General features: G+C 47.0%; 1 protein-coding gene across 7 annotated transcripts in view; it reads left to right on the plus strand.

Annotated features, from left to right (window-relative positions):
• The window catches only part of LOC120908724 (homeobox protein PKNOX2-like), a 58,658-nt gene that overhangs the window by 13,029 nt on the left and 21,893 nt on the right, over positions 1 to 23,736 (plus strand). For all 7 annotated transcript variants that reach the window (XM_040320029.1, XM_040320033.1, XM_040320034.1 and 4 more), the window contains one exon: positions 19,553 to 19,661. The gene's annotated coding sequence lies outside the window, so the exon portion shown is untranslated. The remainder of the gene's footprint in view (positions 1 to 19,552; positions 19,662 to 23,736) is intronic.

A 23,736-nucleotide genomic window follows, 5' to 3' on the forward strand; every position in this document is an offset into this window, starting at 1 on the left:
CGCTTAATGTGCCCTGCTGCTTGTGCTTGGGTAGGGTTTGCCCCGGGGGAAATTAATCATCATCATCATCATCATCGGGATCGAAGAACAACGTCTTGGTGTGGTGTGGTGGTCCTTTTTGCGATGTTGTCCTTGTGTGCAATGTGCCAAGGTATGGCAGCAGCAGCCGCCATCGTTATCCTATCGAGTTCGACCTGTGGCTCTGTGTGTTCCGTTGTGTGGTTGCAGAACCAACGAGACCGGAGGGAGACCTGCCTGTCGACTGTCTTGTCGACTACCGGCTACCATCGGTACACCGAATCCGGATGATGTCAATGATCGGTTTATGGTGTACGCGAATTGCGCCATAACAATCCCCCAGACGCGTGAATCGAGAAGACGCGCCACCATCGCGTCATGGACGAGATGAAGAATGAATTTGCAACGAGAGTAGTATTTTGCACGAAGGGGAAGAAGTAGTTGTACCGTTGGTAGTATCCGCTGTGTACTGAATTCTGCGCCATTCTTTTAGCCAGATTAGCACAAGCGAGGGAAAGAAATTAGTGCAGGACTTTACCTTGAAATTATGCGCATGGCGGAGAGACGTCGTCGTTTTCCGGCTTGCGTTTAGGGTAGCGTCCTTCATAAGATGCAGATGCGTCATACTTGAGCGTCCGAATCCCATCCCTCATGGTTGGCAGAGCAGCCCTGGAAAAGGGCGTTTTTGTCCACAAAATTCATGCCAGAATCATAAAACCCTCGGCAACATTCTTTCACATCACACAAATGACTGCTGGTGCACCATATGTGGCGTGCGCGTGTGTGTTTCCGTTGAAGGTGGTCGTTCTGGTGGTGGTGGTGTGGATTAGAGCGCGGCAAGTAATTTAAAAATGAATTTATGAACGTCTCGCAAGCAAGATGATGCGGCTCTTGCGTGTGCGGCACGTGTGAAAAGAATTTGTTAATCTCTCCTCACTCGCTCGAGGTTCTTCCGTCGCTAGACGCAGACACTGGGGCTGGGTTGGAAAATGCTGTCCCCAAACTTAATTTCCTACTTCATCGGTAACGCCCGAGGTATTCCGTCTTTAAGTCTTTTAACGTCCCGCTGCGATGCGTTGAGGTGGAAATATTATTTACGAAAAAGGAGACTTCCTTGGGAGGGTGATGGAAATAATCCTTCCGAAATTTCAACTCGTGTGTGTGTTAAATGATGCCCGGGTCTTCACACACATACGCCCCTTTTCTCACCCTCTCTCTGGAGTGCATTCTAATCGAATCAACCCCTTTTCGGGAGTGCGCAGGAAGTTTGAATTATCCTTAAGCAGGGAGGGAACGACGGCCGACGACCACCACGTGTGGTGTGCTGTGCGTGTCTGTGAGGTTATGAAAAGGAGCACGATTTTCATTTCGCTTATTATCTGGAGTAATCGAGAAGCGGCCAAAACTCGACGACAGATCAGAGTTTGTGTATCTTCTTCTGCCTTTTGCGAAAGGGGGAGATAATATTGCGTTTCGGGAGGGTTGATTCTAGCCGAAAATTGACTTTTCGTCGCCTAGCGAATTGTTCTCAACCCCTTTTTTCTCTCTGTTCCATTGTCGTCGTTCGAGTTCGAGTGGGTTAAATGTGTATTTTCTGATGAGGGGAAACATCTAACCTTCATCTTAAGGGGCTCTTTTTTGCTGTTGTTTGGTTTGAGATGCTGTGATGCCATAGACGCCCTAGAATGTCTCAGCCCTAAAACCACATAAACGGAGAAAGTGAGACCTCACTTTGGTTCCACTTTTCGCCATGCGAAATGCGTTATACTGTGTTAGCGTGTAGTGTTTTTCTTCTTCTGCTTCTTCTTCTTCTTCTCCCTGGAGGGTATTTGTTTATGATGCTGCTCTGTGATGCTTGAGTGTCCCACTCCCTCGTGCAGCACCTTAAAGGCGATTACATGTAGGGCGCCAAAATTGGGATCAATTCTTGTGCTATTGAATGTGCATGGCGTAGCAGGAACGGAGAGAGGTGCGCTACGTTATCAGGTGCTTTCATTTTTGCCCTTCATCGATAAAGCGCCGCCGTAGCCGGCGAAGGAGGCGAAAGCGAACCCGTGCCAAACACCAGTGTGGTGCTACACAATTCCAATGGGTTTGATTTTTGTGTCAAGTGCGCGCGGTTCCAAAGGTTCTTGGGGAATGTCCTTAGGGGACATTCTCCACTTACTGTGGGCTACGGTTACACGGTGCGGGAATGAAGTGGGCGAAGAAGAATTCCGCCTCCCTCGTACATACTTTCATCTGCGTACGAATGCAAACTTCTTGTTTGCGGCATGATAAGAAGATTCCTGTCGGCGTGTTAGCAGGAACATCAGTGCGCGCTTCAAACGGTGGAGGCGAGGGAAGTGGGCCGGAAGTTGATGCGATAATATCGGGTGTAGATCGAACTCTGCCGGCGCGCAATGAAGGACCGATTTTGACTCACTCCTTTTTGCCATCATCATTAGGCGTTAAAGAGGCGGTCGCGCCCGTGTGTGTGTTGATGCCATCATCGTGCCTATGCAAACAACGGGAAAGAATGTCGCTGAGGGCGATGTTAACCTTGCGGAAAAACGGAAATTGGGAACAAGATGTCTGTGAGCATCATCGGGTTTCAAGCGTGTTTTCTTCATGTTGGAGGCTCTTCTCGAAGAGTGTGAATGAAGATTGAGATCACAGATGAGATCAGAAACGGGTTAAGGTGGACGAGCCGGGGAAGGGAAGGCTATTTGCAAGATCAGGCGTGTGACATTTATTATCCTTCTTATCGGGAGGCCGTACGAGGGCCGTTCCCCCGAAACTCAGAGTGTGTGACTCCTCCGTACGTAGGAAGGACTTTTTCTTCATCACCTCCTGTCCATTCGGAGCCGTCCTCAACGACAACGAGCAGCAACAACACAATGGCAAGTAAGGGGAAGTGCACTAAATTATTCAGTTATTGTTTGTTGATTGAATTTTAACGTCACCCAGCGTGTGCTGTTGGTCGTCGGGTTTGGGAAGTTGATGAGGCTTCGTCCTGGATCTGGACTGGACATGCAAGCACACACGACAGTGCCGCCTGTACCGAATGAACGATGAGGGAACATGATTGTCGTGCTGCTCGTGCTCGTCCCGTGTCTCGGGTAGTTTGCATTTCAATTTCCAAAACGATCCCATTTGGAAAAGCCAGCCAGTGCCATTCTGCCACAAATTAATAACCCAAACACACACCCACACACAGGGCGGCAGGATTTTGTAATTGATTGGAATGCTTTTTTGGGAGTCGCAAATCCGTTTTTATCACCCATGTGGGGCAGGTTTTGCCTTTTTGTTCTCTTCTAGTGGCCGTTAGAGACATATTAATCAGTGTGTGGTGCGTGTGTGTGTGTGTGATACTTCAATTATCATCTCCCCGGTTAGCTTAATAGGTGGCCTACATTCCGACGTTTAACTTGAGTAATGTGTCAATCAGGCGAGGCGAACGTCTCTTTACCGAGCAGGTGTGCCCCTCACAGTGGATGACAAATTGAATTTAGGAGCAAAAATCAATCGGCTTGTTGTTTGCTGAAACAATGTTGGTCCAGCACGCAGCAGGTGAAAAGTGTGTGAATCAACAAAAAACCTTTTCACTTCTATGTCGCTCTTTCTGCGTATTCTCTCCATCATGAACCTAGGTCATGGTGGCAAGGCACACCTGAACCTGATGCAACCGCTCGCTAAATGGTAGGTCATAAATTTGATCCACAACCGTGTGCATTGGTCGAAGCAGTAGGCTACGATATTTGCACCGTACGGGTCGGTTGCATGCCGATCCTTTCGCAGTTTGTGTTTAGCGCGCGCCGGCTGGACATTTGCAAAAGCGTGTTGAAAACAACACCATAACATCAATCAATCGGGGCAAGCACGGTGAAGACAAGGGCCTAGGAGCTTAGCTTAGGTATCGGTTTAAACCATCAGCAAAAGGTGATTGCAAACATGGCGGCGAGGTCACGCTGGGACGATAGTCAGTTTGTGGCCGTATTTGCACAGCTGAAATCGTTCTCGATTTCGCACGAGAACAACAACGACGACGGGCCTGCGATGCTCGAGTATCGCTTTTGAGCGGATGTGTCACCCCAAAGTTGGGAGCCGTTTTTATGTGTGTGTGTGTGTGCGGGTATTTATTTGATGGGTGTTTCGATGTGATACCATAGGGTGCCGTCTACGGTTCTGATGTGTTGTGGCCTGGTGGATGCTGAAGATGAAGAGCGCTCGCCTGCACTGAGAACCAGAAACCTGAACCCGTTGCTGTGTGTTTTCGGCACACAAACACTGAGGGCCGCCCTCACCGCTGGTCCACAGTTTGATTTATCTACCTTAGTTTTGATCCATCCATCAGCAGCGTTCATGATAGGACGGTCACATCACAAGCACCGGACAAGACACACGAGCCAATCGGGTCCCCGTCGTCAATGACACGGGAACGCAGGCAGACCGGATAAAACCGGGGTCAAGTCATCCATCAGCAGTGCGCAAAGTCAGCCATCAGGGTTAGTTGCGTACGAAGCAGATCCACCGCAGCCAGCGCCAGAGGGCGTAAGTAAATTAAACCCGTTTGTGAAGCTATTTGTTTGAGAAACAATTTACTATCGGGACACGGAATGTTGTATGTTATTTGGGTGAAAATCTGCTATCTTGCTACATCATCCTCTATGACGTCTATGGCGTCTGTGCTATATAGATATAGTACAGTACAATATCCTTTTCGTTTGTAGAACTGGAGGAATCATATTTCCACTTTGCTGCCAAAGCCAAACACAGCTCATCAAAAGCAAGAAATCCGCTCGATTCTCTTTGATGGTTTCATCTACGACTATGAAGCTCGATAAGCTCCAGCACAAGGACGAATGTTGGAACGGAAAAACGAGATCTTTTCAACGGCGCACAGTACAGTCCTTTTGGTGAGGACGACTACGGGTTGTGTCAAACACGTCGGCGACAAGTCAGACAATCCCAGTGCAAAAAGGGGGCGCCGCCGGGAAGACCCGCGGAAACAGGAAATGGACATTGGATCAGCGACACGTTAGCCGGCGTGTGTGTCAGTGTGTGTGTGTAGCCTGTGTGATTGGAAGCCGGGAGACGTATTGGACGTTATTCTGCCGTCTTTGACATCGTGTTGGCACTGTGTGTGACTCCTCCTTTGAACAGTGTCATTAACATCGAATGGCAGATAAGATACGTGTTAGTTTCGTACACGCTTTCGCTAGAGAACGTGTACAATCGACCAGGGTCGATTTTCGGTTCGAATTCCTCCGAGGGGAAGGGATGTTGGGAGGATGGGAGTACACAAGGAAATGATACCGGTGCGTTCTGCAGGGCAACGATGACTTGTCCCGGGATGGATAGCAACTATAGATTTTTGGAAAACTTTTGGAGTAACGTGTAAAACACACACACACTGGCACACTGGCACACGTGTACATGTCCAGTTTTCTCAATATAATCGCTAATCCCCGAGTCTTTTATGTTGAACGTATTTATTTCCGTCCTCTTTTTTCTGGTCGAATATACTGTCACACACTCACCTACCGACCGACTCCGTCTGTCATTACATTAGACGTCATCCAATCAGTGTGGTTCGAAGCGACGCTGTTGGGTTGGAAAATTGTGTCTTAAAGGCGTGAATTGAAAACATGATTATCTGTCTCTTTCACGCGCTCCGGAACTGATGTTCTCTGGTTCGGGCTTCATGCCACCTTCATGGACAACCTCTTGCTCCATCCGAGGTTTTCCGGAGTGAAATATCGAACGCTAGGTTGCTCCAAATTGGCGCTTCTTTCTCGTTTGCTGACCTGGCTGACACCAACTTCCTGTGCAGTGCAGTATCAGGTCAGAAAAAAATCGGAAAGATCTTTACACCGTTGTGGCTGGTGGTGAAAGATGATCTCTTGGTCATGAGGAGGACACTCGATGCCTGTAAAGAAAGTGTGAAGAATGGCATCTTCAACTGAGAGTGATTCCAAAAAATTATAGTTGTGCAGAGCATTTCTAGCATACCTCAAAGAGATGGAATATGGTTTGGAAAGTTTGATGAGAAAGTACGGCAACTGGTAAAACTTTGAAATGCAATAAATTTATTTCAATCAAAAGAGCTCCATCTAATTCTTTTTTTGAGGAACTGTGATGCAGCTCTTTGGGTCGTTTAGTGAATTGAAAAAGTAAACAGTAAGAAGTGTTGAAAGTTATTTTCTTTGCTAAATTGTAATTAATAGATTAGCATACTGGAAATGGAATGGGATTAATTAGATAGAACCTAATCCGATGGAACAATGTCCACAAATTTCAACCAAATTTAAAAGCAGCAGCGTCAGTAGCATCCAGTAATTGATTCTATTCCGAATCCTGTTTCGTTCGAATCCTGCTCCGCCCAAGCCGCCTGATAGAGAACAAGAATCGATTAGTACGTCCAAAAATCTTGAGTACCACCACCCCGTCAGGCATTCGTAGGCATCATCCACCCGCTTCCAGCAACAGTGAGTCAGCGCCTCTGCTCCCCAGCCGCCGTACGGACAGAAGGCGTTTGGTCCTAAATTAAACAAAAATTTAAATTAGCTCAGAAAAGTGTCCCGACACTGCTGAAGAATTTTTCACCAGCCGCCTCTTGTTTTGTTTTCCCTTTCCTGAAGGGGGAGGGAGGGAGTGGGGGGGGGAGTGGGTGTCGGGCCCAGGAATCGACAGCAGCAATAGGGAGCTTCTGTTTTCGTTCTGTGTCTGTGAAATGTCGTGGCATTCGCCACTATAAAACGAAGAGCGGGAGGAGGAGTCGTTGGAGGCGAGCGAGAAAGGTTCTTGATTTGCCTTTAGTTGGTGCAAGGGGGTTTCTGTCTCTAGCAACACCACGGTGGAGTGATTCTGATGCTCCTTGTGTGTGTGTGTGTGTGTCCCCATTCCTGGGTGGAAGGATTTCATTTCGACACTTGAAACAGAGAGTGACACCACATCGTGTGCCGCCGCTTAGCAAGAAGGAGCCCGGTCGACCATATTTTTTCACTCCAAACAGACACACACACTCACGGTTGTACTCTGTATCCTTTTTGGAGCATGATGATGGCTGGCTGCTGCTGCTGCTGCTCGGTTGAATGGGAACTTCTTTCTGTTGGCTCATTTCCATCCAAGATGAAGGCGGGTGAAGAGTGGAACATGTTGAGGGGAAAGTGTGGGAATGGAAAATGAGTCGAACATCGTCGTTGTTTCCATAGTACAGTAGACGAGGAGGGAAAGGGAGCGAACATTGCCGCTAGTAGGTAGTAGTGGTAAAAACAAACAAATTTGCATAAATATGTTATAAAAGAAGCTTAAAACAGCACCGAGAGCGGAGCAGATAACAGAAATAAAATTCCTCCTGCGACGCGGACGAAGAAGGAAAGGAAAGGAAGAAGAAGAAGAAACAGTGCTCGACACAAAACACGAAGGGCCTGGGCTACTGTGATGAGTGAATCGAAGAGCCCGATGCTGTGTGCTTGAGGATTGGAAGGAAGGAAGGAATGATCGGAATTGGGGAGAGTGGCGTTGTGGTGGTGATGGTGGTGGTGGGTGGTCGTCCTTTCATCTCGACTGCAACGCTTGCCACCACCCACGCGTCACCGCCTTTTTGTTGTTAGTGGAAGATTGGCTAGATGGAGGAGAATGTCGTCCGGATGGAGTTTTGGAGTGGATAGAATAAACAAGGGTAGTGCCAGAGAGAGAAAGAGAGGCAAACAGAGAGATAGATACACTGACACTGAAGTGGAAAGACGAGATCCTTCGAGATCGTCCAATGCGCCATCCCCTGCGCTCTGCTGTTAGTAAGGGAGGCGGACCGGCCGGACGAATCCGGGTTGGGTTTTGGTCGAGTGGAAAACTCACCGGACACTACGGCAAACGCTTGGCCTCGAATGCCTTTCCCGAGCGAGTGGGCACGTTGTTTATTTACATTCATAAACAGTCGAACCTGCCGTGGGGTGGGGTGGGAGTAATGATGAAGCATCCACCGTGTGTTCTCAATAAGTACAGTAAGTGGCTACTTATTGGCGTTCGAGAGAGAGGTGGCCGAGGCGCTGATGATCACTAGGCGCTCGAAGGTGTCCTTTTCGTCCCGAGTTGCATTGGCGGGGTTGGCACAGCTCGATAATGAAAGTGGACACTCTTGCACACTCGAGGCTCTCGGGTGAACTGGTCCAGTGCTCACATTGCCCACTCGTGGGTGATATGAGTTGCAACTACTCGATACGACGGCGAGTTGCGTGTGAAGGAGGGGAGCGTTTGATACACTGGCGTGATCTTGCCACCGGGTTTGTTGGTGGATGCTTTGTGTTGGTTGCGAACCGTGTTTCACTATTTCATTCTCCAGTTTAAGTGTAAAAATATTCAAAACAGGAACCCGGCCCGAGTTTCTTACAAGAACGCTCCATTCGCTTCTTCTTTACCCATTCTCCAATACAGGAAGAAAACCCAACTTTCCCCAAGGCCACATCCTCACAACGAAGAGGGGGTTACACAGCGGAGGTGTTTCGCTCTTCGCTCGTCCAGGGAATTGTTTTGAATAACATAGAATTTTAATTTTTAATCCATTTTTATGTTTCACCTCCAACTTTTCCTCATTCTTCAGCGTTGTCCTTGATGATTCCTGAATAGAATTTACCGTGCCTCTTTGCCCTTAGCTGCGCCGCACACCACCGCTCCGATGGAAATGAAGCTCAACGAAATCATGGTGGAAGTGACATTGTCTCTTGTGGCACAATGTAGATTGTTGAAGAGTTGTCGAAGGATTATTGGGTTTAAAAGTTTAACCCATTTTGAGGAAGAACTTTCCAAGTACGTTCACACAAACACGCCTCTACCTTTTGTGTGTGTGTTTGTGTCTTTACTAATCCTGTTATTCGCTAAGAAGATGAGGCGCTTAAGAAATGTGTCCCAATGTCAAGCTTTCTGTCGTCGTCGTTGTCGTCGGTGGCGGCGGACAGTTATTATTGTTCGGCCGACAGTCCTGTTCAAGTTTCAACTAAATTAGACATGATTGAAGGTTACGGAGCTTGATGAAGTCTCCTTGCTCTAGTTGGAGATGTTCCTTTTTGGCTCTTATAATTACGGTTTCTAGTTAACCCTCATTACAAAACAAGACGTACGTATAACTTATTCCTTTCGCAGCATTTCATCCACCCTCAAGAGCTGGTGACGACCCACTTTTAAGCTATCTTTTGTGACGATCGCTGCACAGATTGGGGGCCGTCGTATCCATCCCATCGATAATATTTGATTTAATTGGATTTCCCTTCATCAATCGACGGGCCCATTACATGCCATCACACTCTCGGTTTACCGAAGAGGATCATAAATTTGTAGCATTTAGTGTTTCGTCCCAGCTGGACGGTATGCTTTTTCGTTAGCAGGGACTCGTTGGTGGTGGTGGTGGTGCCGCTGGTTGATAAACAAATTTCGTTACCCACATCCTTTAACTACAAACGCCCGAACGCTACCCGAACGCAGTAAGGGCGAGAGTTTTCCCACAACTAAATTAACTTATCCCCTTGTTGTACGTCGTACGAGCAAAGAGCGCATTCCCCAGCGAGACGTTACACATTCCCTCGGTGTAATCTCGGGTGCGTGTGTGTGTGTGTGTGTGGACAGGGCGGCTGCCAGGGTGGAACTAGCGAGGAGAGGGTTTGAAAATTCATCCCACTCGATAATCGAGCCCCAACCAAAAAGGCAAAAAGAAGGCCAATGCCGGCAAAACGCCTTCGAACGGTTGGTCCGAAACGCTCCGCTTGCGAACGCCGCCCTCGCCTGGTGGTGGGTTTGGAAAAATCATTTTCTCGCATCTCGAACTCGGAGGGCTCCTCCGCCCAGCTCATTTCGCTTGCTAGAAGCGTCGGCCTCGAACGTCGAACAGCAAAATCCACTCCAGTGAAGGGGGAGGACCAACCGATCCGACCCCGACTGAACGGGCAGCAGCAGCAGCAGCAGCATCAGCGCATATCGGGCCGCTGGTCCTTTCATCGCGGGCGAGCGGTCGGGCGGATCGGGTAGATTAAAGACCATTTCCATGCCCCCGCCTTTGAGTGAGGGCGAGAAAGTGTAATTTGGCGGTGGAGGGGTGGGAGGGTGGAAGGGAGGAGTGGTTAGTTTATCGTGGCTGATATGCGTTGTTGTTATGCAAATGTATGGCAAACGTGGAGGGAAAACCTGCTTCGGTTGAAGCTTGGACGCACGACGATATGCTCGGTTCCTTCATTCGTCCGCACGCTGTCTATGGAGTGTGGCTAGATTGAACCTTTGCATATTCCACATTGATACGTTCTTCCTCTCCTTGTGTGTGCGTGTTTGTTTGTCCCTCTGCATAGATGAATAAACAAAACAACAGCAAAAAAGATGCAATAGAAAATGGAAAATAGAGATACATAAATGTTGACCAAAAATATGGTCCTGGCGTTGCTGTTGTTGGAAAGGGCAATATTAACCATTCGGAAGAACGGAGCTCCTCCACATCCAACCCAGATAGTGGAGCGGTGTTGACGGCTTCAAACTTATACTCATTAGCTCCTAGGGCTAGAGGATCGCATTAGGGATTTAAATTTAGCTTCGATCGGCGATTAGTGGAAGAGTGGCAATATCCTCAGGAGGAATCGATCGGCTTTGGCTTTCAAAGTTGCGCTCAAGCACCACCTGGCCAACATGCCATGTGCTGGAAGTTGTGCTTTGTCGCTCAAGTTTTGACAGTTTGTTGATCTTTTTCAGCTTTAACTGTTCATTGAAACGTATCCTCTCTCTGTTGATGAGATTAAAATTCGGAATAGTTCAACGCTTCATTAGAGGCGTGGTGTTGGAGAATAATATCCAGGATTAATGTCTGTTGGAAACTAAATGAGAAGATTGAAATTCTCTGTCACCTTGCTTCGAATTTAAATTTCTCGAACAACAGCCGAAGCTGGAATTGTCACTCTATAACGCTCTATCAGCTACAGAAACTGTCATTTTCTCATGCCAAGGTACAGCTGAACTAATTTACTTTGTTTGCTGGAAATTCCCCAAATTTCATCGATACAATTTTACCATCTCCAACCTCCAATATTGTAGTTTGGCTGGAGGTGATGGTTCTTCGCGCGCTTTTTCAGCCCAATCATGCTGCCGTTTTCTTCGACGACAAATTAAAACCCCCGCTTTTCAAATGTCGTTGTTTGGTGTTGGGCCATTCTTTATCAATTTTCTCGACAGTCGAAAGTTGGGCGGCGACAGTCAGCAGAGGAGGAAGGCCCTTTGAACGTGAACGTGTGTTGGTACAGAAATTAATTCCAATTTTATTTCACCCGCTCGGGGAAAATGCAAAATCGGCTCGTTTCCTCTTCTCCGTTCCTCCGGAGAATACTGCCCCCCTCTGATTTTGTTCCCCAACCGAGAGTAACGATAGGCCCCGCAGCCTGAAACGTATCTGGGAATCAAAAACGTGTTGTTTTAATTATATTTTTCGTTCAGTGCCTTTGTTTGGCTTTAATGTTGCCTACCGTCGTGTGCGCCGTGGCCTCTTTGTGGCAGTAGAATTGGCACCGGAGCAAAAAAAAAATCAATCCCAACTGCAAACGGCTGGTGTGTTGTGTGTACATTGTGTCCCCCATTTGTTTATAACATCTCAGGAATTCTTAATTATTTTTAGCGCCAAGACAGTGAGCTCAGACGTTTCCCGGCGGGACTGGAGAAACTGTAAACTCACGGAACTGGAGAATGTTGGCTTTGTTGGATATTGAAATAGTCGCATGCTACAGTGATGGAAAATTTAGTATAATTTTATAAAGCTAATATAGTGAGAAGAAAACAGATTCTTTATCTTATGCACCGGCATCACAATATTGCATATCCTTCCCTATACTGGCCCGAGGTGCTAATGTTGTCCAACGAGCGTCGATCACTTTCTTTTCACCCGGTCTGAGTACCGGGGGTCGCCTTTTGCTTAATGACGTTTTCCCTTAAAACCACTGAGACATTGCACTGTCGTCGTACCACCCTATCTTGCGCTTGGTGTGGACAATCTGCCGGAAGTCGTTTTTCTTTTATGTTTCGTTTTTCTTCTTCTTCTTCTGCCTTCTTACTCTGTTCTCCCTTCCTAGCTGATTTCTTTTCGGTTAATCATCGGGGACACGGGGCGAACGCAGACAGGGCAAAGAAGGATGTCATTAGGTTGCTGAGCTGGGCAGATTTAGCGGCCGATGGCTTTCGCTGTCGATAATATTTTAAACGGTGTGGGTGATTTGCGAAAGAGAGGGGGGGACACAAGACACATCCTAACGGCGATGACGTGCGAAAGTATGATAATTTAATGGGATTTATCATACGCGCTGCGTCCTTCTTTTGGCGTTGATTGACCGAGTTTCAGTGAGGTGATATTTAAATGCGGGGACTTCTATATTGGCCGTTATTTGTCCATTTTATAAAGCAAATATTGTGCTACACTTTCCCGAAAACTAGTATTTCTTCAATTTGTAAATTACAACCGACCCAGCGAAAAGAAACGCAGCGCGCAACGCGCAACGCGCAACGCAACTATTTCCATAACATTTTTCCACTCGAATGCGCTCAGATAACGCAGTCAGACAGAAGAATGGGAAAGTTTTGCTTGGCTTCGAATTCTTTCGCAGTTTTGCAGTTTTGTTTGCCCGCTTGCCATTTGCCTGTGTGTGTCCTTTTGCTATTTTGCCGCGAATCCTAGCCAATGTAACAGTGTTTATTTATTCGTTTCCCAGAGAGCAGCGAGGGTTTGTGTGTCGCTTGGTAGTAGTAGTACAGTGTATATGTGTGTGTGGGGAGCGTTCGGAATGGCGTCCGGAAGTCGTTAAAATTCGAGATGTTTTTCTCTCTGTGCACGTTATTTTTTCTTGCTTATTCTTGGCAGTAATTTCTTCAAACCGTTCTCGAACTGGTCGCTCAAGACGGCAGCTACTACGCACAGCTCCATGAACTAGAACGCAATCGTTTTGCTTGCTTGCCTCCTGGTGGCGCGCGATCTACTAAGGCGGTAGATGAAGGCAAACATTTATTGGTACAGTACCAGTGTCGGTCTGGTGTGTGTCGGTTTTGCGACATTGTCAGCTTCTAGGGAAGATATTCTAACACCAAAGAACCTTCGGAAAGCACCGGATGTCAGGATGTGAAATGCGGGGAGAAGGCTCGCGCTAGGGCGCACGGAAGGCAAAATAGATCCCCTGGGAATTGAATTCTCAGCCAATGTTGGGCTCGTGGGCCTCACTGTTCCTTCGCCAGTAGGATAGTAGAGAAGGGAAAATAAACAAACATTCTGGCGGATCGGTTGGTCGACCGGTGGCGTCTGTGCGGAAGTGTCTGGAATGTTGGAATCGAATTTTGAAGTGCGAATAAGGGCTGCGAACTTTGGGCTGTTTGCTGACTCGGGAAAAACTTAAACATTGCGTCTTTTTTGCTATTGCTTTTGGTTATTTGTGACTCCTGGGGGCCATACCGTGGCGCCAAATATGGATGAACAGAAGAATGTGTGTGTGCAAAAGTTTAAAAACCCTCACACAGTTGAGTGCGTAGTAACGAAAGGAAATTAAAAAAGCCCGTTAACAGTGAGACATTTGAATGTTTTTGTTAAGAAACTGTCGCCCTCTGTTTAGTTGCGGTTTTGTTAAAGCATTGAAACAATGGAAACACGTCACGGTTTCATTTAAAGCGCCTCACCGAATTCGATCAACGTTCACGGGCGTTCCGGATCGAATGGCGGTGGGCGTTCGAAGGTGAAACGAGTACCACAATCGTTCAAACGTTCTGCTGCTGCTCCTGCTTACGGGCGACCATCTGCACCATCGCAACCGACGAAGGGCTCGGTAAAGCCTCCGGCACAAGGAAATAGCCTGCAACAACGACGCCTTGAAGAAATCTTCCGGAAAGCATCCCACGGCCCCCAACAGTTCGTTTCCGTGTGTCTGTTTTTGTTTATCCTACTTTTGTAGGTCTCACTTGGGAAAATTCCGATTCCCAAAGTCTCGCTCGGTGTCCAATGTTTGCTTTGGACTAGAATGAACGCCCCCCTACCCAACTCCCTCCTCCCAAGAAAGGACCGAAACACGGAATCATCTCTGGTGCCAGTTGAGCAAACATTGCTTTGGGTTTGGAAAAAGTAGCCACCAACAAGGAAGTGCCTTGTGCCCAAAACCAGGGGGAGCCAAAAGAGAAGAGTAAAAAACTCCAAAAACGGAAAAGATGAGATCCTTCCCTCCCCAAGATTGCCAAACACCCTGCTTGGTTGCGCCCGAAAACTGTTCTTATTTAATTATTTACGAACGATTTGAATTTGAATTTCTTTCTGCAACGGCACCACCGGAATGTTGGAACAACAACGTCGATGGTCCTTTCACCGTCTTTCCTTCCTTCTTCTTCTCCTCCCGTCTTGTTACCATCCTACTGGCGCTGGTGTCAGGCTCTGGCGCTCTTTGGTGAACCACTGTGTCACCGATATGCTGTCCTCATGGTCTCATGGTCTTCCCTTTTGCTCAAGCAAAGCGAACACTTTGGTGATAGGACCGATGATTTCTTTTCTTCCATCTTACCCAACCCTGATGCGTCTTTCGAGTTTTTGGGTTTTATCAGAGCACACATACACACACACACACCTTTCCTCCTTTTCGCTTGTTTCCTTCCCGTCCTTATCTCTCCGATTGGCCGTTATGAGTTTCTTGCGCGCTGCCACACGTACTGCAGTCGTTGTTCCAGTGTTCGCATTTTCCTAATTTTCACAACCTCCCCCCCGGAACGACGAGGATTGTGTGTGCTTTAGCGAAAATGCAGGTGGGGTAGAGGAGATCATTTTGCCCTCTTGTGCTCTTGTCCTGTGGCTCACACATTTTGTTCTCCAGCGAAAGGGAAATCCCTTTCGCAGTTGAGACGAGGTTTGTATTCTTCCAGCCCAAATATTCCCAAAACTGCAGGAAGACAGCAAAACAGCAAACACGCACATGCTTCGTTTGGCATCGTTTTTCGCACAACGGTGACGTTAGTTTTCCTCCTCCACCACCCGTTTCGGTTCTGCTTTCTGGGTTGGGAAAAATTTATGAATTGTGAAAATGAACGCATTCAAATGGTTGTTGTTGGTAGGGTGAAAGGCGCCACGGTCGCTTCTGGTAAAGACGGCCACGCATCGTGCCACCCAAAATTGACAACCTAGCACCACACACACACACACCACCAAACACATGTGAGCACATAAATGTGTAGCATATTCTCTCTCTTTCTCTCTCTCTCTCTCTTTCTCTCTCTCTCTTTCTCTCTCTCTCTCTCTCTCTCTCTCTCACACTCTCTTCCTTCGCTGACGGGGGAAAACGAAGAACAAATGCGTTAAAATTTAAGCTAAAAACAACAGCAACAACATTGTATAACAATTTAGTCCTTGTGATATCATCCTGGTCACGGCACCAACATTGCTTACGACAAGAAAGAAAGAAAGAAAAAAACTATTCCATCCTTTTCCTTACCCCGAACTTTTCGCTCTGTCGCGGCAGATAAGATCCGGCATCGGCATCTTTGATGACTTTCGAAACCCAAACCTCCCCGGGCATAGTCACACCATCTCCCAAACAAAAAAGTAAACAGAATACACACTAAAGATAAGAAAAAGAAAAAAACAACACCAAACAAGATGATGGGCAAAATATCAACACTTTTAAGCTGCTTCTTTGTTTTGTTTGTTGGTTTTTGTTCAAGCGGATGCTGGTTTTTGTGCTTGTTTTTGAGTTTTGCATGTGTTTTTTGTCTTTTATTTTGTTATTGTAATTTAAATTGGCTAAGCTAGACACTATCGACAACTTTTGTCAGTGGTTTGTTTTTTTATCATCATTTCTTTTATCCCTTTTCTGTATCTAGATTACGTGACCTTAGCGCGAAAGTGAAGTTTGCTTGCGTTCACTTTTATCGATGCTGTTGTAGTGCAGAGTTTTGCCTTTTTTCTGCTCCAACAAACTTTGATACTTTTAATATCACTTGGTTGTTTTAATGAGTTAGTGTTTAGTTTTTCATCCTCTCCTATCTACTTGCGTTTATTATAATGCTGCACTAAGCGTTTATACTGGTGGTTTGCATCTTTCAAAACACTTTCTTACAGTTTTAAATGAATCCCGGCCCCTCCAAATCCAGTAGCAAATGTGAGTCAAAGCTCACAAAGCTTCACGATAAATACAACTGTCAATAGGCGCCCCACACACATCCACATCCTCGATTTACTTGTCTGCCGTGGGCGACTCTGAACGCTCTGAAGAAGAAGAAATGGAGTACGTGTAGAAGTTTCTCTAAAAATATCAACCAACGAGCCATTTGTTTGGCAGCGGTGCCCGAAAATAGGCAGGAGAGAGGCCCCCTTAACCGAACACGGGAACAGGGTACTAATTGGGATGTTTTCCGTTTTCCGTGACGATTGGACAAAAAATGTCTTACTCAAATGATGCTTTTGCTGGCGTTCAAAAGTGAGGTTAGGAAAGCCTCGCGGCGGATAGTACTGCTGTGTGCACACGGTTTGCTTTGATAGCATTACTGCTTAGCGCCTCGTTTAATGTGTTGTTAAACAGTGTCGAATTTATCATCATGGGAATAGAGCTGGCTACCGGGCATTTTGAGACCCGGGGTCGTACCCGGGCTCAATGGTAATTGATTGGGTAAATTGTTCGAACAGGTATTTTTGGGCATTTTGGGTAGCGTTTTGGGGCGTTGGATAATGATTTGTTTAAACTGGCAGCAAATTGTGAGACGTACCGTTTGTTACCGGTAACAACGGTCCTATCCTTGAAGACGGTTTACGTCGTCGTTTCCTTTAACAGCCACGAGGTGTTAATAACAGGTTTTGTTGGAGAACCTGTGTCATCAGCAAGAAGATGTAGTTTTGATTTGAAGACTCTTTTCTTGTACTACTTGTCAGATGGTAAAAAGATAACAAAATTTGCCTGATAACCTGTCTCATCTACGCAGTACGCCATTGTTTCCGAAGCTTTATTGCACCCTGTTGCTGCGTCGAGTTAAACTAATTATTTCATTCCAATGACTGGTAGGGCTTTCGTGATTCGTTTTGCAGGCACGTTTCCATATCTTTCCATCGTGTGTCATACTCGCCAACACGGCAGCGCAGCGTGCCAAGCGTTTAGATATGCAAACGAGCGAACGGGCAGTGTCTCATTTCGTCAAATTATCGTCCTCGCAGACCTTGCAGCTTCCGTTGGCAGGCGATTGTGTGTGTGCTTGTGCAGAGCTGGAAATTATGTCGCCAGTATAACGAACGTACGGCACGCACATCATCGCTGCAGCCCTGGCTGCAGGAAGGCAATTCGCTTTCGTTCGTAATTTAGCGCCACGTCCCGATCCTGCTGTCGTGGAAATCTTTTGATGGGTCGTAGCAGAGCGCTTAGCAAGATCCATCCGCGGGATATGAGTCTGAGTCCTCTGTGTGTGTGTGTGCCGCCAGTTTCAACCCCAAAAGAGGAGCTGGGGACGCACTTTTCAACCGAGTCGCTTATTGGGAAAGATGAGTTGTTGGACCGAGCCGGAATACTCGAACCTCGTTGCGTACGCAGAGCGTCGTTGAACGCGTCCGCGTAGAGTGAGCGTGAGATTTGTACGGCTTCCGATGTACGGCCCGGGGATGGATGGATGATGGAGTGAGTGGAGCGCGCCACGAGAAGCGGCGAACGAAATCCATGTAAAACGTGTCCGGAATGTTTACTACCGTTAATAGTTTTTCGAAAAACGGTTTTAGCGCCAGCGCCCTCTCCGCGCTTCTTGGCGTTACGCGCGAGCCCACTGTGCCGAGAGCCGAAAGCCTCCAGCTCCAAGGTGTAGTCCCTCTGCGCCCGTGTCGCGTCCGGACGATTATGACGATTCTTGAAGGGTACGCGTTGCAATCCAAAATATCTCCAGAACCTCTAGAACCCATCGAAAATAACCCAAATAACGTTTGGCTTCTCGAGGCCTTTTCATATTTTAGAGGACTTTGTCAGTAGAAGGAAGTCGGTAAGTGGGAGCTAAGCTGTCGTGTTTTGAGTTCTTTTTCTTTTCTCTCTCCCTCGTCCGGGGGGATCTATGCCCCTTACGCGTAATGCACACACAGCCCTCTTCAAGACAGTTAACCCTTGGATGGAAAGCCCATTTGTTGTATTGTGACTTATTTCCGCTCGATGGAAGAAGAATGCACATCGCTCCGGATATTGACCGGGAAAGCATCACGAAAACAATGGAACACTAAGCTGCAAGACAGCGTCAAATTGTCTCGAGTACAGGCACTTTGGGCTTTGTGGTGGTACTTTAATAAACGTTTCAACTTTTCAACAACCAAAAAACCCCTTATACCCAACCGTTCTCGAACCGAGGACCCCGAGGAGAGGCCGGCCCCCTTTTGTTGACTTCGCGCCATATAAGCGAACGGGGCGAACGGGGAGTTCTTCTGCTGGTGTCGATTAAAAATGCACGTCATGGCATCACAAATTTCCTTCTCCACACGACGCTGCCACGACGACGGGCCTAGGGTGTGAGTGTGTCCCTTTTCCCCGGGCACTCCCCGGGGGTAAATGCGATTTTGCGGGTTGGATTTGTATCAACGGCTTTCTGAACCGGACGAACACTCTTCGTGAAGGGAGGGAGGAAGGAGGGAGCACGGGGCGAGTGAGATTTAACAAGCTTTTGGGTTGGAGAAAACTTAATAATTCTTAAACTCGTGCGGGATCGCGTTTCTCTGAGCTGGAGCCAATTTTTCTGGACTTTGCTTCACCACATTCGGGCTCGATGGCCTGTCCGATCTGGCATTGTTGTTGTTGGGGCTGTTGTGTGTGTGTTTATTTATTTGGTATAAGTAGAGCGGAAAGTATGGCAAACCGGGCAGAAGATAACAAACGCAGCGGCAGGAGAACGCAAAAAACTCGGGCTCGTTTTGACAGTTCATCTTCCCGGGGAGGCAATATTGGGAACAAAAAATAAAGAAAAAAAACCCGTTCAGAACCAACAGTGACGCGGAGACAATCCTCTAGACGTCTTTCTTATCTAAATGGGATTTTTTTCTGCTGCTGCTGCCGCTGCTGCCGCTGCTTGCCATTCGCGCTGTTTGGTCGCTTGGAGGTTATTGGTTTATGATTATTGCATTCGCGTTTGCTTCAAAGACGAATACTTTTTTGTTGCGTGCTGCTGCGTCTGCTGGTGGTGAATGAAAAATGCTAAAAGCGTCAAGTGCGTCAAGTTATTCACACGTCAAGTGCGCTCTTTGGATGGGATCTACGGTTTCTTGCCACTGAAATTCGTCATTCGATTGACTCATTGTAAAATGTTTGTCTCAGCATTTGAAGCATCCGCGATTCGATTGTCTGTGTGCTGCTCGGTGCGACGTCGAGTGAAGAACAGTCATTACAAACACTCTCATTCTTAGTAATTCTAATGAGTTCTTTCATAACCTAACTTCACCGTGAAAACCGTGCCGTGATGTAATGAACGTGCCATCTTAAACTCTGCTGCCCACTTGCTAACATAACCCCCGTAAAAGACACATTTTACTGACATTCTTCTCCACATTCTGGTCTGTGTTTCCTTCCAGGAAGTTTCCCAGAGCATTGTCACCATTCTCGACACCAAGCCACCGGCCTTGTCACGACGCCCGCAGTGTGTACCGATGGATAGCAAAATTTGTCAAATTTAATTGAGTGGTAAGTCTGAAGAACCCTTCAAGTTTTTCGGGGGAAGAAATGGTAGAATCTCACCGTTGGGGGGAAGCATTTTAACCTGTCTGTTCTTTGAAGGTGTGTGTGTGTTCCCGTGTGGCGTTTTTGTTCACATCCAGTCATTCCCGTCGTACTGGATTACTTCAATGTTACTTCTTCGTTTGATTTTTCTATTTTCAACCTCTTTTTGTCATGCCACCACATTTCTCCTTGTTCTGTGATTTTGGAAGGATTTTTTGCACTCACCACGGGCTCGCATAGTTTGCATGCTGTCCGCAGGTTGGGGGGGTACGCTTGCGCCCGGGCTGTTCCGTAATTAAGTTAATTATTTTTCGGACAACACACACACACACACAAAAGCACGGCAACAAAAGCATACACCGGACGTGATAGAATTCTTTGCCACTTCCAGTGCGATGTGCCCGCGCAATGTTAGATTGACTCCTCTACCCCCTCACCCCACACGGTGCTCGCTTTATTCGCTCTCCGAGCCACTTTTATGCTACCAACCGGCGATTAGTAAGGATCTTTCTTTTGAAAGGATTGTAGCACACAGGGGTTGGGATTTTCCTCTCCGAATCCTTCCATCGGTGTGGCACGGCGCCCCCCGGGGGTGTAACACCCATTACGCCTGGCACATTTCGCAACATTAATTAAAGCATTTTTAAAGCAAAGCATGAGAAAATGTGTCTCCCAGTAATGTGGCGTGCGCTTAACCGGATGGCGGATCGCGCGATGATACCATTTTCCAGCACCGTTTTCTCTCTATAGGATTATTGTCATTTTCCCAACACCTTCCCCCCTCTGTGCTGTGAGACCCCGCCGAATGATGCCACGCCATCCCCGAGTAGAGGGTTTTATCTTTGAAGTCGATTGACCAGACAAATCCCCATTGCGATCCCATTGCGCGCGCCCTCTCTCTCTCTCTCTGTCCGGTCGGTGGAATCTAGATGTGGGTAGATCTAGTTAAAGCATTCGGAATGTATTAAAGAAGCTCATGAAGCCAAGCCGGAGGAGTTTGTTATGACTTAATTTTAATTAATTAAGATTTTCCACTAGCTGCCACTGCGTCCTGCTGTCCAGGGTTAGCTCCAGAAGATAACACTGTTTCGGCGTGATAACAAAAAACTATGGTGTTACACAAAGAATCATAACACCGGAGGCAGATTAGAGAAAGCTTTTATTCCGAGAGAAGGAATATTGTCACTAAAATTTAGAAAATAGCCAATACATCGTATCAAAAACAGAAATTGTTGGTGAAGGAAAATTTTGAAAGTATCATTTTGGGGCGAGTCGTGATGTCACATTCTAACCTTCAACCACTAGCTACTGCTTCCACCATACGCGAAAGCCCAAACTTTCTTCCCTTCCAAAGCGTCAAATGCACACGTACACCCGTAAATAATGGTAACATAAGTTTGGTTAACATTTCGGTTTTTAGTTTGTGCTTGTGGCATGGGAGGGAGGGAGGGAGGGGGGGAAGAGGGCTGACCAAGGCCACCAAAGATGCCATCAAAAACGTTGCTACACACAGACACACGTTTGTGCATACTTATTGTTGCTCCATTTCCATGTGTAGTGTGGCCTGTGTGTGTGTTTGTCAATCTGTCCCCGTGTGAGGTTTTATAAGCTGAAAAGAAATACAGACAGCCACATATTTATGTGTCTTTTTCCATTGCTCCAACTGCTGCTAATATAGGCAGGAACCGTATTGGCGGGGGGGGGGGAGGAATCATGGTTTGGGAAACAAAGTTTTGGTTCGCAACATTTAAATGACGATTTTTCCGGGCGACACATTCACCGGAATGGGGTTTCGTTTTGTTTTTGGGGTTGGAGTGAGGAATAAAATGCGGTTTTTCTACCATTCCCTGAAGTTTTTTTTCCCCAAATATGGAAAACACACACACTGTTCCGCGTGTGTGTATGTGTTTCTATTGTTCATCCCCTTCGAGCGGTGGCGAGATCCTTTGGAGAAGTTTTTTCCTCCCTTTACGACGAACACAAACAGATCAAGCGAGAGTTCAGGGAAGGGAGAGAGAGGGTACAAAAGCAATAAAACCGACGGCATCACACTAATATATGAACGATGTTGTGTGATGGTGGATGATGATGGCGCGCGCTCTGCGGCAATCGAGTAGTAGTAGCCCGCACGAGAGCCAACGAAGCATCAGCATCAGCATCGGCAGCAGCACCACCCAGCAGTATGAGTAGCATGTGGTTTTAATGTGATTTTTACACAAAAATATGATTTACTGGCACTTGTACAACTTTCTTTTTGCCACCGCACATTCTCCCCGGGAGTTTTGCAAGGTTCTTCTCACCCGCCATCCTTTGCCTTTGGCTGCTTTTGCTGTACTTTTCTTCTGTCTTGGGCGCAAGACGGCGACGACGAATTCTTTGTGCTTGTGTGGTGTTGTGTGCGAAGGACTTCTTCCCGTTTCACGGAACATGGAATAGCTCGCATTCCGGTTCCGTCGGTCGGTCGGTCGGTTGCCATTTTTGTGCCGAACTTGAACCGGACGCTAAAAGTTGGGGCGGTCAACCTTGAAGAGCTCTTCGACGAGGGCCGAATTGGTTTCCCCGTTTTCTTGCTCCTATTGCTGCCTATTGCTGCCTACTGCTCATAATTTACAAATGGAACCACAATTCGTCCACAACCAGACGGGGAAGCGCTGGAGCCCTCCAAGTCCTTTCGGTTGACCTCCTTTGCGCGTTTCGTGATTACCATTGAGCATTTAAGGCTTAATTGTGCTGGACATGGAACAATATTTCCCGCTTTTCGTCACACACACACGGACCACGGACGGACAGACGGACATGGAGGGTTTCTTCGTACACGGTCGCTTGATGTATTTAATGACCTTTTTCCTTGGGCTGGAATGAAGGATATCGCACTGTTGTTGTGGCTGTTGTGCTCGCCCCCCTTTCGGTAGTTTGTGTGTTTTGCTGCGGAAGGAAAAGGGGAAAGGATCGTTGGCATTCGACAGGACGACACCAACAGGGTGATTTCGATGTCAATTGGTGGGTTATTGGTACATAAATCATATCCAACACCCTTTGCCGTTTGCCGCTGGAAAAGGGGACGTTGGAAAGGGGGGGGGGAGTACGGATGGTGTCGGTGGTCATATTAAAAGCTAAAGTGAGGGAATTAGGGTGAGATATGGATGATGTTGGTTTTGTTTTGTAGTTTAAAATACTTCAGACTTTTGACGAGAGAACATTGAAATGCTTTAATTTATTTTATTATATTTTTATGAATTACACACGAACAAGAAGCATTTGCTTGTGGTGTTATTTGAGAAACGAATGCTTTGCTCTTTGTGGACGACGAATCCTTTGAAAAGTAACAGCGTACCAACACAGATCTCCTCTTGTGGAGTTGTTAGTTTGGTGAAATTTTAATGTAAAACACGCGCCAATTTACAACAACCCGTGCTGCCTCTACCCACCCTGGAGCAATAACATGTCGCTGGGAGTGGTTGGTCGGGTGGGGAGGGCGCTCGCTGGTGTGTCGTTTTGCGTTTGCCAACCGTTTGCAAAACACAGAAATTCACTTTCCTGCGAGTTTTTCGGAGGCGCACCATTGTTGGTGGTTTAATTTTTTCATAACGCACTACGTTAATTAGTTTATATCGAAGGCGGCAACACCGGAGTTTTCCGGAGCTGTGTGAAGGTTTTAATATAACCCCGACGACTTCCACCCAGGAGGGGCATACGATAATCCAGCCCTGGGTAGGGCAGCGATCCTGAATTCATTTGCCACCCATCCATTCGGAAAGGAGAAAGCCTCTCTCTCGGCGGTGCCTCTGCGTGCTGAATGAAACTTTGCTTCGAGATGCCTTCATTACACTGTCTCCGGGTACCAGCCTCCGTACCCTGTGGGTATAGGGTTAGGTATCACATAAATTGTTTGATTTTTGGAACTAATAAAAGCGCGTTAGTTTGTATGTTGATTAAAACGAAGGGCAAACGTTGGTGTTTCGGTATTTTTCAACATTAATTTCAGACATCCAAAGTTCTCCAATTTCCCCCCTCGAATCTTCTATCTCCAAGCACACAC

The sequence above is a fragment of the Anopheles arabiensis genome, chromosome 2 (assembly GCF_016920715.1).
Source record: "Anopheles arabiensis isolate DONGOLA chromosome 2, AaraD3, whole genome shotgun sequence".
Classification (NCBI taxonomy): domain Eukaryota; kingdom Metazoa; phylum Arthropoda; class Insecta; order Diptera; family Culicidae; genus Anopheles; species Anopheles arabiensis.